General features: G+C 46.1%; 1 protein-coding gene across 6 annotated transcripts in view; it reads right to left on the minus strand.

Annotated features, from left to right (window-relative positions):
* FOXN3 (forkhead box N3) overlaps positions 1-25,363 on the minus strand; it is a 386,804-nt gene that overhangs the window by 255,751 nt on the left and 105,690 nt on the right. For 5 of the 6 annotated variants that reach the window (XM_032405758.1, XM_032405762.1, XM_032405756.1 and 2 more), the window contains exon 2: positions 20,485-20,600. The gene's annotated coding sequence lies outside the window, so the exon portion shown is untranslated. Of the gene's footprint in view, positions 1-20,484; positions 20,601-24,822; positions 24,843-25,363 lie in introns of those variants that run through there. The other variant, XM_032405759.1, reaches the window with a different exon arrangement.

The raw sequence follows: 25,363 nt of genomic DNA on the forward strand, positions 1-25,363 counted from the left end.
AACCTAGAACCTTTGCCAGGAAGGTAACTGCCTGGACGGTATCCGAGTCCCCGCTGAGGGCCACATTCCCTGGCCCGTGCCCAAGGCCAGAGCAACAGCTCAAGGGGGACTGTGTGCTGAGCAAGCGAGGCACACATCTGCATGGGATGAGCTCAGGCTCAGGACCGCAGCAGGAGAGGGGGCTACTGAAAACCCCCCCAGGCAGCTGCGAAGGGACACGGAGGAGACCCTGGCAGCCCAGCCAGTGCTGGAATTCTGAGAGCCCGCAGCACGTTTACCTGGAATCCACCTTCTTGCCTTCCTCTAGAGAGCCAAAGTCCTTCCTGATGGGGAGATGGGGGCGGGGCTTCTTTTTCTTGCCTTTTGTTCTAAAAGACAAGGATGTCCTGGTTACACCTTTCCGGAGTGTTCCAGTGGAGCGGTGCAGGCTGCGTGTACCAGGGCTGCTACCCCAAAACGACACGTTCGGAAGGTCCGAGCCAAATACTAAGTGATTAGACCCGAACGTTCCTTGTTCGGTGGATGGGTGTCGTTGAATCCGCGTGGACCCTGTAATCGACAAGCATCTCCCTCCCTCTTCAGAAAACTTAGAGGAAACAGCTAAATAGCATCCAACACCTAGTTTCTTCGTGTACAGCAAATGTCAGTGATATGCAAACACGTGCGCTTCCCAGTCCAATGCTGCCCGTCAGAGCGGGGAGAAGGGGCACCTCATTACTCCGGGCTCTGCCTGGGGATGCGCAGCATCCGGGGGTGGCTCCCAGGTCGGTTTGGCACAGAGCCAACACTGCCTTTACGGCTCAAAAGGATGGAGCGGAGAGAAAATACACTACACGTAGGGTGGTCAGTCCATCCCAATCATTCTCTGAGTCCCTCCCTGGCAAGCCACTGGGGAATCCTCAAAGAGGCAATGAACCCCCAAACCCCCAGCCTGGCACTCTGGGCCCCTCCGTACTCTAAACCTGCTGACTGATCCGGGCTGACCTCACTCCCTTCTTGCTTCTGGCATTTCCAGGTGGGCCATCCTTTCTCACATCCAGACCTTCTCAAGGAGCCAACTCCAGCCCCTTTTCTGGACAGCTTTCCTCAGCCACCACCGAGCTGCTGCCTCTACATCCCCGGCTTGCCACGGTATCAGTCATCCTTGTATCTCCAATTCCCAACACAGGACTGATGCGTAGTAGGTGTTGGATTAATATTTTTTGGATAAAGAAGTCAGACATTCCTGAAACAAACTTAGCAAACTAGGTTTAAAACAGATGAGGAGGGGGCGCCTGGGTGGCTCAGTCGGTTGAGTGTCCGACTCTTGGTTTCCGCTCAGGTCATGATCTCAGGGTCGTGAGATCAAGACCCGCGTCAGGCTCCGCGCTCAGTGCGGAGCTTACTTGGGGTTCTCTCTGCCACCAGCTTGTCCTCGGTCTCTCTCTCTCTCTCTCTCCAATAAATAAATAAATCTTTAAAAAAAGAGAGATGAAGAAATGTAGACTTTAAAAACATAACACACACACACACAGAGGCAAGTCCTTTGTATGCAATGAATACATATAAAAACTGGTGAAGTCCTCTAAATAAGGTCTGTAGTCTACCTAAGAGTAATGTGCCAACGTCAGTTTCCTGGTTTTAATGAGACAGTATGGTTTTGGGGAAGATATCCTGGGGAAAGCTGGAGGGTCCTCTCTATACTTTTTTTTTTTTTGCAACTTCTAAGTCTATGATTATTTTTAAATAACAATGCAAAAAACATACCAAACAAAAAAGGCAGGATGTTCCGGGCACCAAGAGAGCAGCCGAAGTAAGAGGCTTTCCGTGTTCACACAACTGACGACTCCCAGGATAGGACGATCCCCACCCTTGCTTTCCTTCTCCCTTCCCCTCAGGCCTCAGCTGAAATGTCCTCCCTTCGGAGATGTCTTCCCCAACCGCAGCACCACGGCACCTTCTCGAAGTTCATTTTACTTCCTTCAGCGCACGGACCGTAACCAGCAATCTCTTGTCTGCTTGTTGTCTGTCTTCCTCCCCCAGAACGTAGATACCACAAGAACAGGGGCCTCAGCGGCATGTTTCTCACCATTTCCCCCGAACCAGGGCAGATCCTGGCCCACGACACGTAAGGAATATTTGTTTGAATGAATAATGAATACGTTAATGAATTAATGAAGAAAGTATGTATCAGAAACCGAAGCTGAGAGTGACGCTATTAGCCTTTCAGGATTTCTAATTTCAAAAGGCAATAATAAAAAGCAAGTCCTTGACACAAACAGCACTTTAACTAGGATTGTAGGAAATCCCTTGAAACGTACACTGTGACGTGTGGGGCAGGTGTTAGAAGGAAGCAGACACGGCTAGAACCGGTGTGATCGGAAAAGGTGGGTGTTCGGTGGGCAACTATCTGGACAGACATGGGAAGATGGACAGGATTTAAAGAGAGGTCAATCTAGGGCAGGGGAGAAAAGGGTGTTTAGAACCTGGAGGACAGCATGAAAAGAAAGCCTTAGTGGCATCTGGGCCCACATCTGTCCTCCCCGGAAGCTGGTGACCTGCCAGGAGCAGGGCTGGGGTCATGGCAGTGAACAAGAGAGACAGGCCCTGCCCACAGAAGCATCCACTCTAGGTAACCAGCTTTCTGTCTAATCAAATAAGATTTAGAAACACTGGATTTTTTCATTAATCAGTGTTTCCTGGTAGTACAGCACGGAGGGTAGAGGCTCTCTCTCGGTATTCCTGAGTTCTTGCTGGCTGGAAGAACGGCCAGAAGGCTATTTGAAATTGAGCAGGGAGAAGCGGGAATCCAAGGGCACCTCTGGTGAGCTCTCCCAGTCATGAAACAGAAATCAAGGTCCTAACTCTTCTTCCTTAGGGAAACCCCTGATACTGGAAAAAAATCTTTCAAGGTCAAAAGCATTGGGCTAGGATGTTAAGGCATCTGGCTAATGCTATCAAAAACCATTTCATGAGGGACACGTTCCTACATAATTTCTTTTTTTCTGTCATGCCCACTACCTAGCTGGCCCAGGATTGCTGGAGGAGACAGCTGCCAAATTATCAGGAAATTCTAGGAGGGGAGGTTTATTTTATTTTTTTTTAAAAGATTTTATTTATTTATTTGAGAGAGAGAGAGAACGAAAGGGGGAGGGGCAGAGGGAGAAGCAGACTCCCTGATGAGCAGGGAGCCCAACGCGGGGCTGGATCCCAGGACTCCAGGATCATGACCCGAGTGGAAGACAGTCGCTCAACCAACTGAGCCACCCAGGCACCCCAGGAGGGAAGGTTTAAAACTAAAAGTGTGCACCTCCCCCCTCTTACTCTAGAAGATTACAGGTTGGGCAGTTTTTCAGTGACCAGTTCTTACCCATAACAGGTCTTCCTTAGCCAAGCAATCTGCGTTCAAGTTATTCCCGTAGCCTCTGGTTCTTCTAGAACAGAGAGTGGATTTTGAAAAAGCCTTTAATCCACAGAGGCATCTGGCTCCTGAGGTCTCTTCATTCCAGCCTCAGCCACTGGGGCCCAGACGTGGCAGCATTGCTCCAGCACCATAAGAAGCTGGGATCCCCTGATAACCTGGCTGTGGACCAATGCCTGGAGCATCAGAGACATGCAGGGGTAGAGGTCCATCAGTCCCCTGCGCCCCCGGCTTGTGTAATGCAGATGGGACAGATGCCTGTCTTCTCCAGATTGCATCAACTGAATGGATATGGGGCACCAAAGAACAAGGAAGTATTGTGTATGGGAGAACCTGGGAGATGCTTCTCTATCTTATTCCTGTTTCCCAGGCCTGCCCCATTCCCCAGCCCAGGGGAGAGCCTACAGTAACTCGGGAGTTTAGACGCAGCTCTGGTTCCTGCTCTTCTTGCACGCAGCCTTCCCCAGAATCATGGCCAAGAGCTCTCATCCTTACAGCTCATTTACTAAAAAGCAATCCTGGTGTCATATACCCATGGCCATAGTATCTACTACCTTTCCAGCAACACCTGGAAAACTTCTGAGTGATCTCCCCTTCCCAGACACCTTTGATGAGAAACCTTCCTTAACTTAGCTCAGGAAGCGGGATCCACGCTCTTGCTTAACTCTTCGGTAATACCCGGCAGGAACTTTTCAAGGTGGCCATACAAGACGGTGTGTTTTATGCCATGGGCCACATGCAGAAGGATCTCCCTGAAACTCACAGATTTAAACATTGCAAAGAAGGGGAAGAGTGATCGGAGTCTTCCAACCTGAGCTGTTTATCATTTCAGGTACTGAGAGGTCATATTCTGTTCTCTCCAGTGGATGAAGATTTGTTGGTGCCACTGACAGAGTGGAAGACACTCTTGGAATTCTCCACTTAAATCTCAACTCTGGAGCTGTCTAGGTGTGGTAGGCTTAGGACATCATTCCGGATTGTATCATAAAATTAATTATAAACGCTTACTCCCATTTTTAGATTTTGATGAACAGTGTTGTTTTCTTTTGGTTTTTTTACAGACTGATTATTGAGGTAGAATATTGGGGTAGTCCCCATCTCATTAGCTTTATTCATCTCTATAAATCACGCACACGCATACAGAAAAGAGTTTCTACCAGCTTCCTCCAAATGAGTACAGTGTGAACACCACTGAGCGTGTGGGCAGGGAGAAGTCGGCAAGCAACTGCAGGGCCCGTCCCCCAGGAGCCTCCCTGGTGCTCCAGTCACCACCAGCTCCCAGTGTCTCTGCTCCATCGCTTCCACTCATTTTTTTCCTCCTTTTCACCTCTTTTCCTTCCATGTCTGTTCCTCTTAAATCACGACTCCGTTCACTGAGGCATACAAGTGTCTCTGCTGAAAGCAAATGGACATGGGAGCAACCAATCCGTTCAGTGCCCTGGGGGCAGCCATTTTGCTACCAAATATGACTTTGTCAAACTAAGGGCACTCCACCTATTTCTCCTCTTTCTCTTCTCTCTTCCAACTGAAAGCAAGTAGAGGGGATATGTTTTCATGCCACCTGGTTTCTGTGCCTCTTGACGGCTCAGACAACTGTTTTGCCCGTACACACAAACTCTATCCCCGCTGGAAACGTTCCTGGAGTCCTAAGTAAGGTTGGGTTCTTGGCACGTGGATCAGCGAGATGAATCAGGACCTTGCCCGCCAGGAACCCAAAGCCTAGGGAGGGACACAACCCGTAACGGCAGTTACTATAGAGTGTGCTAAGTGTCGTGAGGCAGGTATGGACAGACTGTCATGAGGGACTGTAAGACACAAGCACCCACCCCCTCCCAATTAAAGCAGACTTGTGACCATGAGATGGAAAATGACGGGGGGCTTGGGACAACTGCACAAGAATCTGACCACTCTCTTTGAGTTCTTCCCTGCTCTTGGGGGTTTTCTCAGTTCCATTCTTGTCCCAGTCATCACGCTGATCCCCGGGGGCATAAGCACACGGGGTGGGGGCCCCACTACTCCAAAACTAAGGCAGAGGCAAGCGGGCACAACTGCATGTTCATGTGTAGAATGGAGAGCATAACAGTAACCCTAGTGCATGCACGTAAAGAGATCATCTCAGTGCCTGGTACAAAGTAAGTGTTAGCATTCGTTGTCCATGGTGGCAAGAATCATGAACTCAGAAGGATCCAGTCCAGGCTGGAACCTGCCCGGGCCCCTAAGCGCAGACAGCTACCTATCACTGGTCCCTTCTCTAAGTGGCTCTCCTCAGCCTGGACTCAGACACAACTCTCTGCTGAGGAAGAAAATGAGTGTCGGCCAAGCAAGACAAGCGGGTCTCTAGCAGAGAACGGTGGGATCCTGGCGGTTTATGCATTCCAGGTGTGTTTATCACCATCCACCGTTACCTGATTCAGCTCAGACCTGTGGGCAGGGAACATGGTTTCATTACGTGCTACACAAGAAACAAGGCTGGGTTCATGCTCACCAAATACAATTAGGAAATTTCTAATCTGGAAGGGACTCTCAGAGGTTATGTCCAATCTTTTCCTTTAAAAATACAATTATTGGGGAGTGGGGGCGCCTGAGTGGTTCAGGCGGTTAAGCGTTTGCCTTCAGCTGAGGTCATGACCCCAGGGTCCTGGGATCGAGCCCCATGTCAGGCTCCCTGCTCAGCAGAAAACCTACTTCTCCCTCTGCCTGCCACTCAGCCTATCTGTGCTATCTCTCTGTCAAATAAATAAATAAAATCTTTTTAAAACATAAAAATAAAAATATAATTATTGGGGCGCCTGGGTGGCTCAGTCGGTTGGGTGTCTGCCTTCCACTCGGATCGTGATCCCAGGGTCCTGGGATCAAGCTCCGCATCGGGCTCCCTGCTCAGCGGGAAACCTGCTTCTCCCTTTCGTACTGCTGCTCCCCCTGCTTGTGCTCTCTCTGACAAATAAATAAAATCTTAAAAAATATATACAATTATTTACAAGATAATTTTTAAATACAGAAAAATTAAAAGAAAATGTAAATAACCCCTAGTCCTACCACCTAAACGGATTAGCCCTATGTAAACATTAAAAAATAAAAATCACAAATATACCTTTTTTTTTAAAGACAAAATAGTACAGGAATGTATAAAAAGTTGCCTTCTCTCCCACCTGAACCCTCAGTTCTCCCTACTGTTTCCTGTGTATCCTGCTTTCCAGGCGCCTGGGTGGCTCAGACTGTTAAGCATCTGCCTTCGACTCAGGTCATGATCCCAGGGTCCTGGGATCGAGTCCTGCCATCGGGCTCCCTGCTCAGTGGGGAGTCTGCTTCTCCCTCTGCCTGCTGCTTTGCCTACCTGTGCACTCTCTCTCTCTGTCAAATAAATAGATAAAATCTTTTAAAAAATAATTATAAAAATATGTATGCATGCACATATATACACACATATATATGACTTGATTTTTTAAGATCTTATTTATTTGATAGAGAGAGACACAGTGAGAGAGGGAACACAAGCAGGGGGAGTGGGAGAGGGAGAAGCAGGCTTCCCGCGGAGCAGGGAGCCCGATGTGGGGCTCGATCCCAGGACCCTGGGACCATGACCCGAGCCAAAGGCAGACGCCTAACCGACTGAGCCACCCAGGCGCCCCTATGCCTTGATTTTTTTGACACAAATAGGACCCCACTTTCCTTGCTTTTCTTCACTTAAGAAGGTGCTATGGTCTGAATGTTTGTGACCCCCCCCCCCACAGAATTCATATGTTGAATTCCTAATCCCCAGTGTGATGGTGTTAGAAGGTGGGGCCTTGGGAGGGCTCCACCCTCATGAATGGGATTAGTGTCTTAAAAAAGAGACCGAGGGGCGCCTGGGTGGCTCAGTCGTTAAGCGTCTGCCTTCGGCTCAGGTCATGATCCTGGGGTCCTGGGATCGAGCCCCGCATCGGGCTCTCTGCTCCTCGGGAGGCCTGCTTCTCCCTCTCCCACCCCCTCTGCTTGTGTTCCCTCTCTCGCTGTGTCTCTGTCAAATAAATAAATAAAATCTTTAAAAAAAAAAAAAAGAGACTGAGCACAGCTCCCTACCCCCTTCTACCATGTGAGGGTACAGCGAGAAGTCTGAGACCCAGAAGAGGGTCTGCACTGGACCAGGCTGGCCCCTGATCTCAGACTTCTAGTCTCCAGAAATATGAGAAATAAGCTTCTGTTGTTCAACGGCCACCCAGGCTCTGGTATTTTGCTTAAATAATGGGAACGTGACAGGAAACCATGTGAACTGTGTTCTGCCCACACAGACTAAGAAAGAAGGCAATGAACGAAGTTTTGACCCCAGAATGCCTGCCTTGACTCCTGGCTCCACGCTACTTTCTAATGAGATTATAATCTTGAGTTTCTTTAACCTCACTGTGCCTTAGCTTTACCATCTGTAAAATGGGGAGCAGGTGAGTTAATACGTGTAAACTTCTTAGGATGTGGATGACACTCAAAAACTGTGTACTATTATTATTATTACTTATTCCCATTACATCTTTGTGCCCTCTCCAACTCATCCTGTTTTTTACCTCAGTATAATTGATATGCAAAGTCCTACTGGTTTCAGTATACATCATAGTGATTCGAAATTTTTATACATTATTAAATAAATTACCGCAATTAAGTCCAGTTACCATCTGTCACCACACGAAGTTATTACAAGAGTATTGACTATATATTCCCTATGTTGTACATTACAACCCCATGACTTATTTATTTCAGAAGTGGAATGCTGAACGTCGTGCCAAGGATATATGCTCTTCCAACCCTCTGGTGATGGGTACTGAGGGTGTATCTGGTTTGGGGCTATTGCTAGTATAAGCAATATTAAGATGGCCTCATTCACTAGTTTTTGACATTTCAGTGGGTAAATCCATAGGATCCATTCATGAAGGAACCTGAGGGGTGTGTGCGTATAACTTTTGACAGATGTTGCCAAATGCGCCACCTAGGTTCCCTGCCTTGAAAACTGAGGGAGGGTGTTGTTTCCCGACCCCTCTCCAGAAATGGATATTCTGAAATTTTTAAATATTTGCCAGTCTGACAAATGACGACAAATGATATCTCCTGTTGTTTCGATTTGAACCTCTTTAAATAATGAGTGAAGTTAAGTTTACAGATGAGAAAAGCAGAGACCTAGTGGTCCTCTAACTGGCTTAAAGTCGAACCTGCGAACAAGCTGGACCCGATCTCGGGTTGGTCCACCTGAGGATGCCCTGACCCCCCAGCACCAGGAAGAACATCTAATGACCGATGGCCATCCTCCTTCCTCTTCCCCGTCCAGGGCGCACCCAGGTGGGGCAGGCAGCTGGGGCTCTCTGCGGCCAGGGTTAGGGTCAGAGCCCCCCTCTGGACCAGCAATCCCAAGGCATGCGTTTCCCTGGCCAGATAGGGACGTCCCAGCCTGGTCCTCGGCCCAGGAAGCGGGGCTGTGGCGCTCCTCGGCTGCACGGTGGCTGACTGAGGCTGGCAGATGAAGAAAGCCTTGTCCACAAACTGCCTGAGGTTCCAAGGTGTCTTTTCTCCAGTTTATGTCATCACAAGTGTTTCTTCCACCTGAGAGCAAAGTGGCTCATGCTGTGACCGGACCTTGGCGTTCCTTTTTCTCCTTCTCTGTGAAACCGGCCTTTTTTAACCGGGAAAGAAAGCTCCTTGGAGGAGGGAAAGAATCTCCTTCCATTACCGTCTGGTGCCCTCCCCAGCTAGGCATGAACAGCACAGGTGTTCAGAGTGGTGGGAGGATCCGAGTGCGTGGTCTAAACAAGGGCTCGGATCCTGCTTCTCCCCGTGGCCACGGGCTCCTCCCTCCAAGCCTGGATGTCCTCACCTGGATGATGGAAAGGACACTGATGCCCACTTTGCCTAACAGGCGGGACGGCTGTAAGCCAAGGAGATCGTGTGCAGGACGGTACTTTGAAAACTGTGAAGCTCAACACAAATGAAGGATGCTGGTGAATGTCAACAAGCTGGTGGCCATTCGCTTCCATGCAGGGACTTTCTTGTATGAAGCAGCCATCCTCAGTCACGTGGGAGGGGCCTATCCCTGCGCTGAGATATTCCAGAAGCTGTCCATCTCCTGCCTAGGTACGCCAGAACCGGGCTGATCACCGTGACCCAGACTGAGTCGAGGCTTCGTTCATCTTGACGATACAAAAAATAGTTCATAAGCATCTATAAACTAGCTGTTCAGCAAAGGCAACTCTAGTAACTTCACATTCATTTGGCAGAATCAGGAAGCACAGTTCCACCTGCTGGGATTTCTCAGCCAACTGATACTCATCACACACTAGAGTTAAAAAATAAAGCGGCCATTTTGAAGGGAACCATCTTGCAAGTACTACGTATCTTTCTACTACTTTCTAAACAAAAGAGTTAAACACAGTTCAACCCTTTTCCTTATCTTGCTGCCACCATCCCGAACACTGATTACCCTCCTAAGGTCTAGAATCATAAGAACCTGTTCTACCACTCATAGCTTGGAGAGTTTAGGCAAATTATTTAGCCTCTTTGGGCTTCAGTTTTCTCGTCTATAAAAGTAAAGAGAATCATAAAGCTAAGTTAATTGGGAGTGTGGTCACACTAAGCACACAAACCCAGCAAAGATCTACTTAAAGTTTAATGCTTGGCTTTGGAGAAAGCTATTTTGTCCTCTGAGACATTTTTTATTTCTTCCTAACTCCCGGTTATATTCCAGATAGCTGAATTCTGCTGGCTAAGAAAGTCTCTCTTGGGTGCATATAAATTCCTTTTGGGGCCTTGTGCAACATCACCAAGGCCATGAAGGAACTCGTTACGCCGGCAACCCAAGCCCAGACCCCAGTGCTCTGTTCCAGGCCAGGAGGCTTTCAGCAAGTGCCCCGGAGCAGTCTGGTGAAGACTAACAGAAGCCTCAGACAGGATGGAGGCAAGGACAACAGGAGCCCCCTGAGCCAGGTGAGTGAGGAACAACTTCGCTCCAGACAGCGGTACACACAGACCAATGCCCCCACCAACCGGGCTCTGTCTTTGCAAGAAGAAACCTTCAGATGCCCACTTAGGAAAATGAAATCTAAAGGGTAGCATCAACACCGGGACAGTCCACAATGAAGAGCCAAGAAGGGAACACCAAGGAATTGTGGCCATTCTGGAATGTCTGTGTAGGAGGAGCTTAGAGGTAGCATCAGGTGGCCAGGAAGGGGATGGCTGGGGAACTTCATGGGATGCTGCGCCTTTATAATGAACACAGCGAACGTTTGTCTGAGTGGCTTGCATCTGTGTGAGAGAGAGAGTATGGGGGGACTAGAGCCCCGAGCCACCCCTTGGTTCAGTCCTTGGAAGGGACAGTACTGAAGAAAGAAGCCAATCCTACTTCAGGTGACTAGTCCATTTTTCTGAAGGATGTAAAGAATGTTGTTCAAAGCCAGTGGAGGAGAAGACAATCATTTTATTTTATTTTTTTAAAAGACTTAAGAGCAGGGAGGAGGAGCAGAGGGAGAGGGAGAGAGAATCTCAAGCAGACTCCCTGCTGGGCACAGAGCCTGACACGGGGCTCGATCTCATGACCTTGAGATCAGGACCTGAGCCAAAACCAAGAGTCGGATGCTCAACCGACTGAGCCACCCAGGCGCCCTGACAATCATTTTAATAAACTCCAATCTCTGACATGAAAAATTTCCTCCATGATCCTCCCAGATGTCAGGCCGCACTGGCCAAATGGGAACTCCTTTGTTTACTTTATTTTCCCTGTTGAATCCAGAGTTTTAAAATGCTGTTCCTTGAACATCTCTATGGGTTGACACCCACCCAAGTCAGGTTCTCATGCCTCCAAAGGCATATCTCAGGTCATCATTTTATTTAATACATAAAACATGAATTAGGACAAAATTCGTAGTATTCTCCTACACTAAAAAATCCACAAACTAAGTTCTCTATAGCAAGATGTATCGAAACGTTAAGTCTTAACACAGTTGCAGTCTAGGAACGCCGGCTCAGCTGTGACCATAAAATCTTCCCATTTCTAAAGAACAGGCCCCATAGACACAGATTCTATTTAAGTGAAGCCACCAATTCAGTCATTTTGGGTCAATACATTGCTTTTGCCATCAATACCTTTCCATTTATAAATCAGTACCAATCCAGTCATTTTAGTGAGCCAAATAACTATACCATGATCTTATTTCTTGGGTTGTTAAAATGACCAGATGAGAGTCTCTGCTGGTAAATCTGCAAAATGCTTGGAAATAAATATGAGGGAAACCTACAGCCAACCAACTGGATGTTAGGGCCAAAGGACCTGCCTACCACCCGTCTCCCCAGCCCAAGCCTTACTATACTTAGATCCTGATTTCCCAGGGTGCCCAGGGCCAGTCTCTAAGTACATTGATGTATGTGTCACAGAACCACTTGGATGTAATAGTCAATTAAATTATTAATGAAAGAACTATACAAATAAAAGCATCATGCTCTCTTATGTAGTAATAATTACTATTGTAAGCAATGCAAATTGAATAATAAGAATCATCAGGACAGTTCGGTGATAAGCTAACAATTTTCGGCAATCAAACCAAACATCTCTGCTCAAGCTGTTTAAGAAAATAAATAGCAGCTTGTTGACATTTTTGTTCAGTTAAGCACATATATATCCAGAGGCTACTTATGTGTCCCAGATAGAAGAGCTAAGAAAGAAGTAGACACTGAACGAGACAGAAGTGTAGCCAGTTACAATGGGCGGTAATTTAGATATTCCAACGTCTTCAGAAAACAGTGAATCCTATAAAGTGTCCCATGACATAATTTATTTATACACACACACACACAGACACGTGTATTTCCATATACATATGCATTACATGGATATACAGATACACACAACAACAGATTCTTGTAACTCTAACGTTTCAGTTATATTCACCAGAGGCATAAAGTGAAAAGCCACGATAAAAATAGGTCCATCACTATTTCGAACCATTTATCAAGCACATGACGAACTAGCACACAGCCACACGCCTGTAAAAGAGCAGGTCATTTCCTTATTTACCTTAGCGGCCCCTGATGGAACACTCTAGAAATCATATAGTCCTCGAACACAGCTTAGCATTGCCCAGTTCTGTGCCAGTGCACCCAAGGCTGATTCGGGAGAGAGGGTGTCCATTGACCAGATCAAACTCATCACAGGTAAAGTCTAAGAAACTCTAACTAGAGAGTAATTTGGGCCTTCCAGTAACTACTACAACTGATCTCCTGTTTCTTTTTGTTCACCTGGAGAATATGTATTAGATGTGAGGGAATGCTCTATCCTCTGGTATTCAGTGGTGGTGAGGACTCCCCAGCTTCTGGCAGGAATAAAGTCATGCTGGAGAGTGGGCTTCCCCACCTGCTGTCAGGTGTATTCAACTCACCAGCACACCTTCTACGAGGCTTGGAGTGTCAGCTGTTAAAAGTCTACCTGCTCAGAGGCCATTCACTTGGGCCTGGGGATGACATTATATCCTTTACAAAAGTGCCTTCCCCTCCTTCATTATGAGCTGTTCTATTAACAAGGCCAATTTGGACGCCATTCTCTTTCAAGGGGTACCAACTTCAAAGCAGCTCTTCTTCTGACCCCACAGGAGATGCCCCTGCTCTGAGTTTCAATTGTTCCTTTGAGGCTAATTCTATCTTATTAAATTCTAAAAGCTCTGTCTTGTGCTCCGTGGCTACCACCACTGATGGAGCTCCAAGCTTTAAGCATCATTACGAGTTTGGGCCCAAACGACTCATTCCCCTGTTAACACCCAAATATCCATTTTGGGAGTTGGTATGCACATACCAGAGCGAGAATAAAGTAGATGTGGACACATACATATATCCAGTATAGGGAAACAGCTAACACAATACAGCATGTTCCCTCCATGCTCACCCTCTGCCTTTGCTGAGATGGGGTCTGCCAGATTTCCACCAGGACATACATGTGTGACTGTGCATTCTTAATCCAGAGTGCTATGGGCAGATGCCTACTCATCTTTTCAAATGCTTTTTTTCTCCTCCTTAAACCAGGAAGAAAGTCTTAATTGCTGGTATGTCTTTAACACTTGCTAATCTCCTTTCTAATAAGAAGGATAAGCCACAGGCTGGGACCTCCCAGTAAACAGTAGTGAGAGCACGCAAGGAAGGTAGAGAGGGAGGTGAGAATAGCACCAGAGAGAAGCAAGAGAGCTCAAGCCAGGGAGGTTCCCAGATCGTGATTTTGCACCACAATAAGATTTCAAAAATAGTTTTGGGGACGAGCGTAGGTTGCCAACTTTTTATTTTGCTAAGTAAGGATACTGAACTCACTATGTTGAGCTTATTTTTCTCTTTGTCTTGGACCAGGGAGAAGTTCATCTTTGAATGCTTATTTATGCATATTCGTCTGCCCTCTGCACCATCCCCACCGCTAGACTATACGCTCAGGCGGGGCCCCTCAGCATTCCCTCTGCCTTCCACGCAGGAGGCCCCTCGGTGTCTAGGAACCCCTGAAATAGACCAGACCAGATCCAGAATCTGAGAATTATTACTTCTTTTCTCATTTCGCCTGAGAATGTTTCACATTTCCTTATCTTCCTTCAGAGAATTTCTGTGAAACACCTTTTCTAAGGTGATATAACTACGTAGCCATCTCAAAAAAAAGTCAACACATTTTACATTGGATTCATTTCAACCCTTGATAAGAAAGTAGTCTATATGCTTCTAATGGAAATGAATTCTAACAAAAGGGTGTATTCACACTTTCAGCCTAGGGGCCTGACCTACAATGGCCAAGAACACATGTGCAAAGAATGTGAATAGCTTCCTTTGCAGGCAGAAGCAGCCGGAGAAGATGACCAAAGACTTTCCATCCATTTATCTTGACACAAACCCACTCTACAGCCAGCCAAGATGACTGCCTAAAGAGAACCAACTTGCAGAGTCTGGACCAGAACCAGGGCTTTGAGCAACAGCTAAGGATTTAGATCAACTTAATTTCGGAATTCTTGGAAGACAAAGACCATCTATACTAACGTGGCCTGCACAGTGTCTATGTTAAAAAACAAAACAAAAAAAATCTCCCTTATCCCTTGAGACCAGAACTCTGTCTCTGGCCTCTCCATCCCTCAAAAACAGTTTGCAAAGGGCCTTCGACATCAAGAGCTGTTTGTTGAATGCATAAATGAATGGACTCCCGTATTTATCTTGGTATCCTCCGGTACATGGAAACAACTGACTTAGAAATCTTTTAGATTAATTCCCATTTAGATAAAAGATGGATTTCAATCTCATTTCCAATGATCAATCAGGAGCATACATTCTCAAGCAATAACGATTATAATCATTTTAGGAGCTACTGTAAAAGGAGTGTTCTGCCAAGCACTGTGCCCAGTATTTTATAAGAATGATTTTATTTCATTCTCACGCCCTCTCTACCAGGTAGAGATCAGTATTCCCATTTTACAGATGGAGAAATGGAGACTCAGGTACCTTACATGATTTTCCAGGAACCCGCAGCTCCAAAATCACACTTAGAGTCATTCAGCTAGGAAAAGGAAAGACTGGAATCTGGAACTGTGGCCCTAACATCCACTAGCTTGCCCTGGGATGCCTGGGCCACTAAACTAAAGCCAGTCCTGCCACGAGCCACGGCTGTTATGGTACATGCCCTTGAACTGATGCTACTACAACACCAAGGCCATCGCTCTTTCCTTGAAGCCAGGGGGATTTTTGCTGTTTGAAAGTCCTGTTCAGGCTTTACACCCCCTCTCCCAGCAGCTCTAATGTTGGTCCCCAGGCCTGGGCCACGCTACAGCTAATGTCCTGGTTGCAAAATCGGTTGTCCGATTAGACAAACCCATTTCTCCCAGGATAGTTGGTGCAATTCAACAGTGGCTTAAGAGGGACCAAAACTCGGAACGGGTTTTAAATAAATCAAGCTCTCCAGCATCCACAAGTCTCTTTCGTCTGCTTTGGTTTGGGATGACAATGGGACCAGCGTTAGGGAGGAAGCTGCCCCCCCCCGCCCCCGCACCCTGTGATGTCTTGCTTCGTGACTTCTGTGGCTCTAAGTTTCCCTATGGAGAGAAAACAAACTGTAATTACCTATCTCACAAAAATGATTGCAATAACCAACGGAGACAGTAAAAACATTTTGAGGAAAAAGAAAATAAATGCCTCCTAAAACGAAGGTGCTAATATCATACCTTTTCCAAATCATACAGGTTATGGCAAATTATACTGGGCACTTACAAGGCCAAAGCATAGCTCCAGAAACTCTCCCTCTGTTACATATATGGGGATTTCTATTTAATTAAAGTTTTCCAGGAAACACCTAGAACCATTATCAAAGATGCCAACTGGGCAATAGGAAACGTCCTGTAGGCCTGTGAATCAGTCCTTGGGAGGGTTTGTGTTTTGTTTATTAACATTTGGGCCCCATTTATGACTCAAGCATAACTCTCCTTGGTATTAAAGTAACTGGGAGTGGAGATTAATTGCCCAATTTTTAATTACATTTGGCCTCTTTGTACCCCATATTGTAAGTGCCCTGCCTTATGAGGGCACCATGAGAACAAGTGATCTATCATCGGCTATTCTGAAAGAGCTCTGGTATCTGCAGAGTTTACGATCACTAAAATAGAGGGTTCTAGCCTTCTAAGAATCTAATGCACGTGCGCTCTTTGTGTGACTTTAAAAACGGCTTAAATAATGGGAGGATCACAGGAAAACATGTTGAACTGTATTGGTTGGCTGTTTACACACCCTCCAACCTGTCCAGCAGTCTCTTGCCCGCCAAGGCATCAGACTCCATTTTGAATGCGAATTTCTTTTCCCTTTCTGGAGTCTCTCATTTTCTCCATTGTATTCATTCAGAGGAAAAAAAAGACCTCATAAATGTCATTTCATATTCCAAGCAATTTGCTATAGGCAACTACACCATTACTTTGTACAAATAAATTTACATAAATCATTATTAGAATGTTTTATCTTAGCAACATTATTTGGTTCCCAGAGCACAAATTAAATGCATGCTTAAAGCAGAATATTTTAAAGTTATTTCTATATTGTTTATGAGACAGGATTAGAAATTTCCAGCTAATTTTTCTTTCATAATGGAATTCCTTTAGTTTTCTTTGTACGTTTTGAAACCACATGTATCATTTTCTGGGGGGTTTCTTGAAGCAGCAATGCAATAGATGCTCTGGCACATTCGGCTCATTTTTCAGAAACTCTTCCCTTTGATTCCATGGGTTCAGTTCTGAACACTGATTAGGAAGGCCAGAAACCAGGGAAATTAATACCATCTCGTGAATAAATGGGTTTTTGTTTGATATTATTCTGTAAGCAAACTGGTCTTTGGTTGTGGTTCAGCTTTTTTTTTTTTTTTAAATAAACAAATTTGTAAATAAACTCCCTGAAAACAGAGCTCAGTTCCTCCTAGCTATTTGTGTTGGGAAGGAGCCTGTTTGAATCAACTGCATTGCACATGGCAAGTCTTCACTGGCTAGAGTCCTCCTCCACCCTAGATTTCAAAATAAAATCTTTCTCCCTGTGTCAAATGTAGCGCCCAGCGTTAACAAAAGCTGTGTTTGTCGATGCCAGGGTAGTGAGGGGAAGGGACTCACGGGTTCTGCTACTTCCTGGCTCTGGAGAATCACATAGTGAGTCCATGTCTCATCTTCTCATCGAGGTCCTAAAGGGCTAGACTCACCACTCGGCGCTTTAGCCCTCTACCAGTGTGCGGTCTGGGCATGGTTCCCAAGCCAGTGTTAGGGATGTGGGGCCCCACGCAGTCAAGGGGGCAAACCTCGTGAAGGGTTAATGAGGCAGTCCCACGGAGTGCTTAAGGGCAGGATAGACCTGGATTCAAGGCAAGCCTTTCTGCTTCTGCTACCTTAGCTTAAATGAGATTACGTGTACCTACTTCACAAGTTGGCTTTGAAGATTAAATGAAACAATGCAGACAAAAGCTTAGAACAGTGTGACTCAGAAAAGGCTCCTAAGCAGTAGCTAACATTAATCTTGAAGGATGACCAGCGGGGTCAAGCTGGGGTGATCATATAATTTGTTGTCTCTACTAGGATATTTCTGGATGTGAAAGGGAGGACTGTATGATAATTATGTTAGGTCAACTGGCAAATGCTAGGACGGTCCCAGGAATACTGGGGCATATGCAACTACCCTGACCCCAGTCCATCACCATTCAACACCTTATAAAGAAATCAGGTAAAAAAAAAAAAAAAATCAGGTAATGATTATATCTTACATATTTTACAACTCATTCTACCACTTAAGGCTCTTTCCTACATTGTATCTGACCTTTCATAAACTATGCGGAAAAACGTAGAGCGGGGTTAATTACCTTTTAATGATGAGCGAAGAAAAGCACAGAGAAAGTATAGGTTTTCCCACAATGACCCAGTGTTGCCAGGGCTGGGGTTACCCCAAGCATCCCTCATGCTGCTCCCTACTTCCCAGCTCCTGGCAACGAGAGGGTCATGTGACTAATTCTGGCCAATGGACTGTGGATGTGAAATTGGTCTGAGTCACTTAAGAAAGGGTGGGTGTTTTCAAGTCTTCTTTCCACATGCTAGAGTAACCAGGAAGTCCCATGTTGAGACGGAGGTGTCACGAGAGGAAGAAGGCTTGGAACCTGGAAACTGGATGCAGGACACAGCCACCCTGGCACAATCCAGCTCTGGGTGAGTGAGAAATAAACTTTCTGTTGTATTAACCCTGAGATTCGGGGAGTCCTCTTTACGCCGGTATATACCACAGGCTGCCCCGGCTCAGCTAGTTGGTAGGAGTAAGAACCCACATCTCCAACTGTGACCACAGTTTCCACTTAACAATATCATAAAATCCCACCAGACTGGGAAAATATTGCCACGGTTAAATGGCAGGACTTACTCATGCTAAGTCTTCAATGCTTACTTGATTTAAAACAAAATATTTATTTGGTTAAAATAGGGCGCCTGGGTGGCTCAGTCAGTTAAAAGCATCCAACTCTCGGTTTAAGCCCAGGTCACGATCTCATGCGTCACGAGATCGAGCCCTGTCATTCCGCACCTCAAATTTTGCAAACACTCGTGTACACAATTGCCCAGGCAATGTGCCCGGATGACAATTTTTTTTTTTCCACAAAGCGTCAGAAAGTAAATATTTTTTGATTTCTGCTGCACCTATGCCACTCTGCCGTGGTGCCAAAACTGCCCTAGATAATCCGCAGATGAACAGGACTATGTTCCAGTAAAACTTTATTTAGGGACACTGAAATCTGAATCCCATTTCATTTTCATGCGACACAAAATATTATCCTTCTTTGAATTTTGCCCAACCATCTGACCATGTAGAAACCCCTTGCAGCCCGTCGGCTGCCCACAAACATGCCGCAGACCACACCTGGCCAATGGGCCGGGATCGATCCCTGCACTAGGCTCCGAAGACAAAGGCCCACCATCAATTAGGCAATCGCGTTAGTGGGAGGAGAACACAAAGACTTCTTCTAGTTCTTCTGCTTCCTGGTGGCTGGCCATCCAGGGGCTCCGATTCCGGGAAGGCCTTAGCTCCTGGGTCAGCAAGGCCCTCAGCTCTAGGAGCACCGGAGCATGCTGAGGCAGGGGACCTTAGCCCAGACAGACCTGACAGGATGAGCAGGAGTCTTGGGCAGGCAACTCTCAGTAGCACCTTTAAGACCCTGGGCAGCAAAAGCCACCACTGCTTTATCCAAAAACAACATTGGAAGAGAGCTAGGTGTGGGCAGGATTTGCTGGGCTATCCCAGAATGAAGCAGGGCACTTGGCTCCCCATCCCTGACCATGGCCCCAGTTTCAGCCTTGGGACCCTCACTGAATTCTGGCTTTCGGAACTCTCGGCATCGACTTACAACTCACATTCTTGGCTTACGCTCCCTTCCCTTCGACTTCCCAACTCTGAATCGGGCCTTGTGAATCACCAAGGTACCGACCTCACACAGCCTCTGGTTTATCCCCGAGGCCTTGTCAAGCCACACCGGCCAGGCAGAGCTTGGCGGGGAGGGGGGCAGGTGTGTAAGGGAAGAGTGAATAATCAGGTAGACAGGCGGAGGCCAGATGTGGACGGGCCTGAAGGAGCAGACAAGGCCAGCCCGGAAGCAGCCAAGCCAGGGGCAGGGCAACAACGACCACTGTCCCTGAAGGAAGCTTCTAGCCAAGGCCCCTCTGTAACCGGGCAGGTAGGATCTCCCCAAGGAAACCTTCAGGGACCCAGGCTCTTAGGGGTAAGCTGACTCTGGCCGGGACAGAGGATCAGGGTCCTCTGACCCCTGTCGGCCCCACACAGCCAGGGCCCTCACTGCTCAGGCTCACGGTGGGCTCATTCCCACCTTCCTATCCAGGCACCATGTTGCTCCTCTCCGCTCGGCCCGGCCAAAAGATCCACAGCAAAAAAAAAAAAGCCCCCCAGAGGCCCTCCCTCTTCCATGAGTTCTTCCCTAATTATTTCAATCCTAATCCTCAAAGTCTCTCAATTCCCTGAACCAGAGAGCTACCATTAATTAGTACGCAGCCCTGGCCCTAAGCTGAACACCACCATCTGCCATTTCCTTGAGTCATGGATCTTTGGCTAAGCCGTAACTCTATAAGGACAGATCCACGTCTTATATATTTTTTTAATTCCCATCTGCCCCAAGAACACATAACAGATACTCAGTAATACTTATTGAATTCAATTAAAAGGTACAAGATTAGAAAGATTAATACAATTCAAGTAAAACTTGGTATTATGGGAAAGAAACTGATTTAGAGGAACCACGGGTAGAAGGTAGTTTCTAGATGAAAATTCCCAGCAGAGTTCCTGTTGCTTTGTGTGCCTAGGACACACACCAAAATTTTAAATAAAGATGTGATTGAATGTTTTCATTATCTTAATGCCTAAATTGGATTGACCACATTGTCAATCTGATCAGCTGCATAAATTAATCATTAAGAAGATTGGGAGAAGAGGGGGAGGATACCAATGGATGAAGAAACAATCAATTTGGCATTTGCATTTAAATATAGCTTTGGTATTTCATTTATTCAGTGCAAGCTCCCTGAGGTATAGGGGGGCAGGGGAAGGCAGAGCCTGATTACCTGAGTCAGAATGGGTCCAGGAAACCAAGGTCAACATTGCTCCGGTCACAGAAAGGACAGACAGGCCTCTATCATCACAAGAACGCTGGTCTTCTAGGAGATGATGCTTCTAGTGACTGGTGGAGAGGAGCAGAAGGAAGTCAGGATTAGAGCGGAGGAGGAGAGAGGACCCTCTCAAACACAATGGATGTCATCTCTGGCCTGACTCTAAAAGATGCAACACTTCAGGGGGGAAAAAAATCAATTGCAACAGTTACCTCTTATTTCTTGGAAAGTTATGGAAGCAGTGGGTCTTTCCGGATGGCATGTTCTTGAAACTGCCTCACAGGGCATAAAAGGACCCAGAAATTTGAAAATACACACCACAGATATCATGAGATTATCTTACTTTACTACAGTGGTCATTGTGACATTGGTGAGACCTTTTTACTTCTCTCCAGCTGCCACTGAAACACTTGTCTACACAAAGGAAAACCATCAGAGCACCAGCGAGCATTCAAGGCCAGCATTCCAGCACGTGGCCCAGGCTGGATCCGCTGGGTTGACCAGGTTCACAGGCTACAAAGTCAATGAGGCTCTCTTCTGCTGCTACCAAATAAAATTACTCTGGCTCTACTCCTGACGGGAAAGATCCCATCAAGCTCAAGCTCGCTAAATATTTGGCTACAAATTACTGGCCCACAGTTAACCAATAAGCTTGCAAAATAGAAAAGTTGGTACAGGAGATTGATTGTATAATAATTTCTGATGGAAGATTACTTTTTTAGCCTACGCCTCAAAGAAGGCAAATTAACAGACTCTCTCATGAAAAGAATGATGTTATCTTACGAACTTCAGTGTAGAGAACATCAGGAAATAAATTCATTAGATCGGTGATCCTCAAACTCTGGTCCCTGGAACAGCATCAGAACATGGACCTGAGAGTTTGTTCGAAATACAAATTCTTGGCCCCCACCCAAGATCTACTGAATCTGAATATTTGGAGGTGGGGCCCAGCGATTTGTTTTAACAAGCCCTCCAAGTAATTCTGATATGCCTTTGATTATTAATTTATCCACCCATTCAAAGACATTCTGTCGTTGTCAAATAAAACGACCCCACTCTACTGTGCGTTAAGCTTTAACTACAGGCAAAGCAACGAACTGAGGATTGGGGAGGGAAGAGGACTCAGAGACAGAGGATGATAAAATCCCTGCCTTTGAGAAATGGATGGTCCTTGGGGCACCTGGGTGACTTGGGAGGTTAAGACTCTTGATTTTGGCTCCGGTCATGATCTCAGAGTCATGAAATGGTGCCCTGTGCTCAGCAGGGAGTCTGCTTTTCCCTCTCCCTTTGCCCCTCCCCCTGCCCGTGCCTGCGTGCGCACGCTCTCTTCTCTCAAATAAATAAATAAATCTTAAAAAAAAGAAAAGTATCATCCACTATGGGAGACAAGACATATGCAGGCAACTCAAATACAGACAGTGTGATTTCCTTTAATAAACTGCTAGCGCGTTTCTGAGGAGACATTTGTTGCTAGCTGGGGTGGCGAGAGCAGGGAAGGGAAAGCATGAAGACCACCACAGTAATAACGGGCCTTGAGATCCGGACAGGATTTTGACAGGTGGGAACAGGCCAAAACTGAAGCAAAGGCCCTGAGGCGAGGAAGCGTGAGGGCCCATTCAGTTGCGTGGAGCAACCAGGTCTGGCTGAGACGTGAGAAACGTGAAGGCGGTCTGGGTGAGACAAGGTGACTTCCAAGTTCAGACAGGTAAATGCTAGGGGCCTGTGGCTTCTCTTTCTTGTGTGAGGACCACCCTGCGGCACCCGCTGCTTATGTTTAGAAATTGATGTCTGATAAACTAGGTGACTCAAAGACTTCTAAAGCCAGTTTGCTTTTCTGTACTTTTTTATTATTATTATTACTACACTTTCTAGAGGGGTGCACCTCAGCTGCTTCAAGAATTAACCCCTGAAGTTCTGCCCAGGAGGAAGATACAAAAGAAAATTTTAAAGTAGGCACAGGAATCTAGATGTCACAGTAGCCTCACGCCATTCTGCAAAGGGGCAAAATGTTACCATACCTAAGAAGCCCCTGAAGACATCTGTGGTTTTAGTTTTATAAAATAATTCATGTGGACAGTGGTGTGTGCCCTAATCACAGGAAAAAAGTTAAGCCAGGGGTGGGGAGAGGGAAGAAAGGGGTGAAAGGGTCAAAAGGTACAAACTTCCAGGATAAAATAAACAAGTCATGGGGAGGTGATGCACAGCATGGTGACTATAGTTCATAATAGTATATTGCATATTTGAAAGTTGCTAAGAGAACAGGTACTAAAAGTTCTCATCAGAAGAAAAAAAATTTTTTGTAACTATGGAAGGTGATGGATACTAACTACACTTATATTGTGGTGATCATTTTACAATGTACACAAATACGAAACACTATGTCGTACGTCGCACACTAATATAATGCTTTATTTATTTATTTATTCTATTTGACAGAGAGAGACACAGCGAGAGAGGGAACACAAGCAGGGGGGAGTGGGAGAGGGAGAAGCAGGCTTCCTTCCGAGCAGGGAACCCGATGCGGGGCTTGATCCCAGGACCCTGGGATCATGACCTGAGCTGAAGGCAGACGCTTAACGACTGAGCCACCCAGGCGCCCCTAATATAATGCTTTATGTCAATTATACCTCAATTTAAACAAATTAAAATATATATTAAGAAAAAGTTAAACCATCACTCAACATCTCCAATTAGAGGAAAAGAAAAACTTTTCATGATCAAGAAGGTATGGCTTTTGCCTCTAGAAAGCTGGCATAAATAGAATGCTTTAGTTCCTGATGCCGCTGGGTGAGTGACGGGATACTAAAATGTTCTGACGTCATACGAGACTCTGGCAGAAATGAAGCGGGGTTCAGAATCGGCGATACCTGGTTGCTCATCCCACTTCTGCCATTTAGCCATGAGTCATTGTGAGTAAGGGACTCAACCCTCGAAACCTCAGTGCTTCAGTGATCGAGAATTAGAGGCACTGACTAGCCCCACCTTCAGTGAAATTTAAAGAAGAGACAAGAAGTTGCTATGACAATTACAAAGTGCAATGCTACCGTAAGGTACAGAATTATCCTGCTCATCGAGACATGTGGGTACTAATTAATACTTATTGTATTGGCCTTTGAAAGTATAAAAGCAAAATGTTTTCTATGCCCTTGAGGCTCACCTTTTTTAAATATCTGCAGATACAGCAATCCTGAGCAGTAAACTTGGCATCAACCAAACCATTCTCCCAAGAAACATTTCAAGTTAAATTTTTTACTCGTAATTTTTTTTTAAATTTTATTCCTCTGACCACGATAGAGCATCCAGTTATCTTTCAGCAGCTCCTGGTGAGCACAACTCAGTCTTCAGCAACACTGACATATACGATGGCGATAATTTATCATCTCTGCAGGAGTTTAGTCCCAGATGGACCATTTACTAATTTATTTCCATATGTAACTGGCAGAGAGATTAATCAGGCTTCCAACTTGGAAACCTGAATTGTGCTTTATTCCTTTAACAGGCTAACTCTGGACAAGAGGAAGTACACGTTTACACCGAAAGCCAAGAGTTCCTCTGAAAAAGCCTGTCAACCTCAGACACAGGCCTTTAAACACACACACACACACACACACACACACACACACACACAGAAAGCTTGCTCCTTATGTCAACTTGGAGGGCGGGCTCTTTCTTTAGCTACCCTCTTCCCAGAGGGGTGGATCTGACGGGACTGCAGGCAGGAGCGAGCCCAGACACGGAATGCCAATCAGCTCCAGTAGCAGCCACGTTCCCTACCCCTCCCTGTGTGCAAGCTCGGGGGCTCGTATTTCTGAAACCGAGGACATCTTTTTGCCACGGTGCTGCACCCAGCTGGCCCGGCTCTGTGGTGCCCAAGCACTGGAAAGTATGTGCTTTCTTTTTTCCACTCTTTGTAAGGGTCTGAACTTGACCGAGTTCAGCAGCTGCTGTGTCCTCAGTGAGGCAATGGCTAATGAATTGTTAGCACTGCTCCCAGGGCCCCTGAGTTAAACTGGAGTCCACTTTTGTTTTTAATTCTATCCCAATGATATCAGCCTTTAGCAAACTGGGTAACAGGATTGTTGTCCGATGATGGCGTTTAAATAGAGAAAGCCGGCCAATCCCAAAACGGCAGAAAGCACGAGCTGACGGGTGATGTCTTAAGTGAAACTCAAGGCCACGGCCAGGAAGGTTCAGTACACAGGACCATGTAGAGAGATTATCGGCTGGATCCACACGCCTGGGTCACTAACCAACCATGTGGCTTTGGAAAAGTCCCTTACAGTTCAGACTTACAATTCTCTCCTCTGTAATAGGAGTTCAGCTCCCCAAGGTTCTTTCTGGCTGTAAAATCTTGTGATTCCCTAAATATGAAAAAAAGAAATCAGCCATTCACTTGGTTTCTGTGTTTAGATGATGCCAAACAGCCACAAGTTTGGAAGCATCTGAAAGAGGCTGAACTGGTCCAGATGCTTGGTGCTGGGACAGACACAGCCTTAGGAGCCTCAGTATCCCACAGACTGTCTTTGAGCAGAGAACATGATCAGTGGAGATGATTCAACAATGTATAGCTTTATGAGGTTTTTAGGATTCAATGAAATGTGACAGCTTGACACACTGTTCTAGGTATGGCAAAAGCTACAAAAGCCTACGAGTCATGGTGCTGTCATTAATACACTTACATCTCAGTTACGGACAGACACGACTCATCTTAATATTGTGGAATAAGTGCTATAATTGCAGATGAAGAAACTGTTATGGGAACGTGAAGGAGGGAGAAATCATCCCACTGAGGGTGAGAGGGAGAATTCTTTAAGGTTTTATGGAAGAACTGGAA

Source organism: Phoca vitulina, unplaced genomic scaffold (genome assembly GCF_004348235.1).
Source record: "Phoca vitulina isolate PV1807 unplaced genomic scaffold, GSC_HSeal_1.0 scaffold7, whole genome shotgun sequence".
Classification (NCBI taxonomy): Eukaryota; Metazoa; Chordata; class Mammalia; order Carnivora; family Phocidae; genus Phoca; species Phoca vitulina.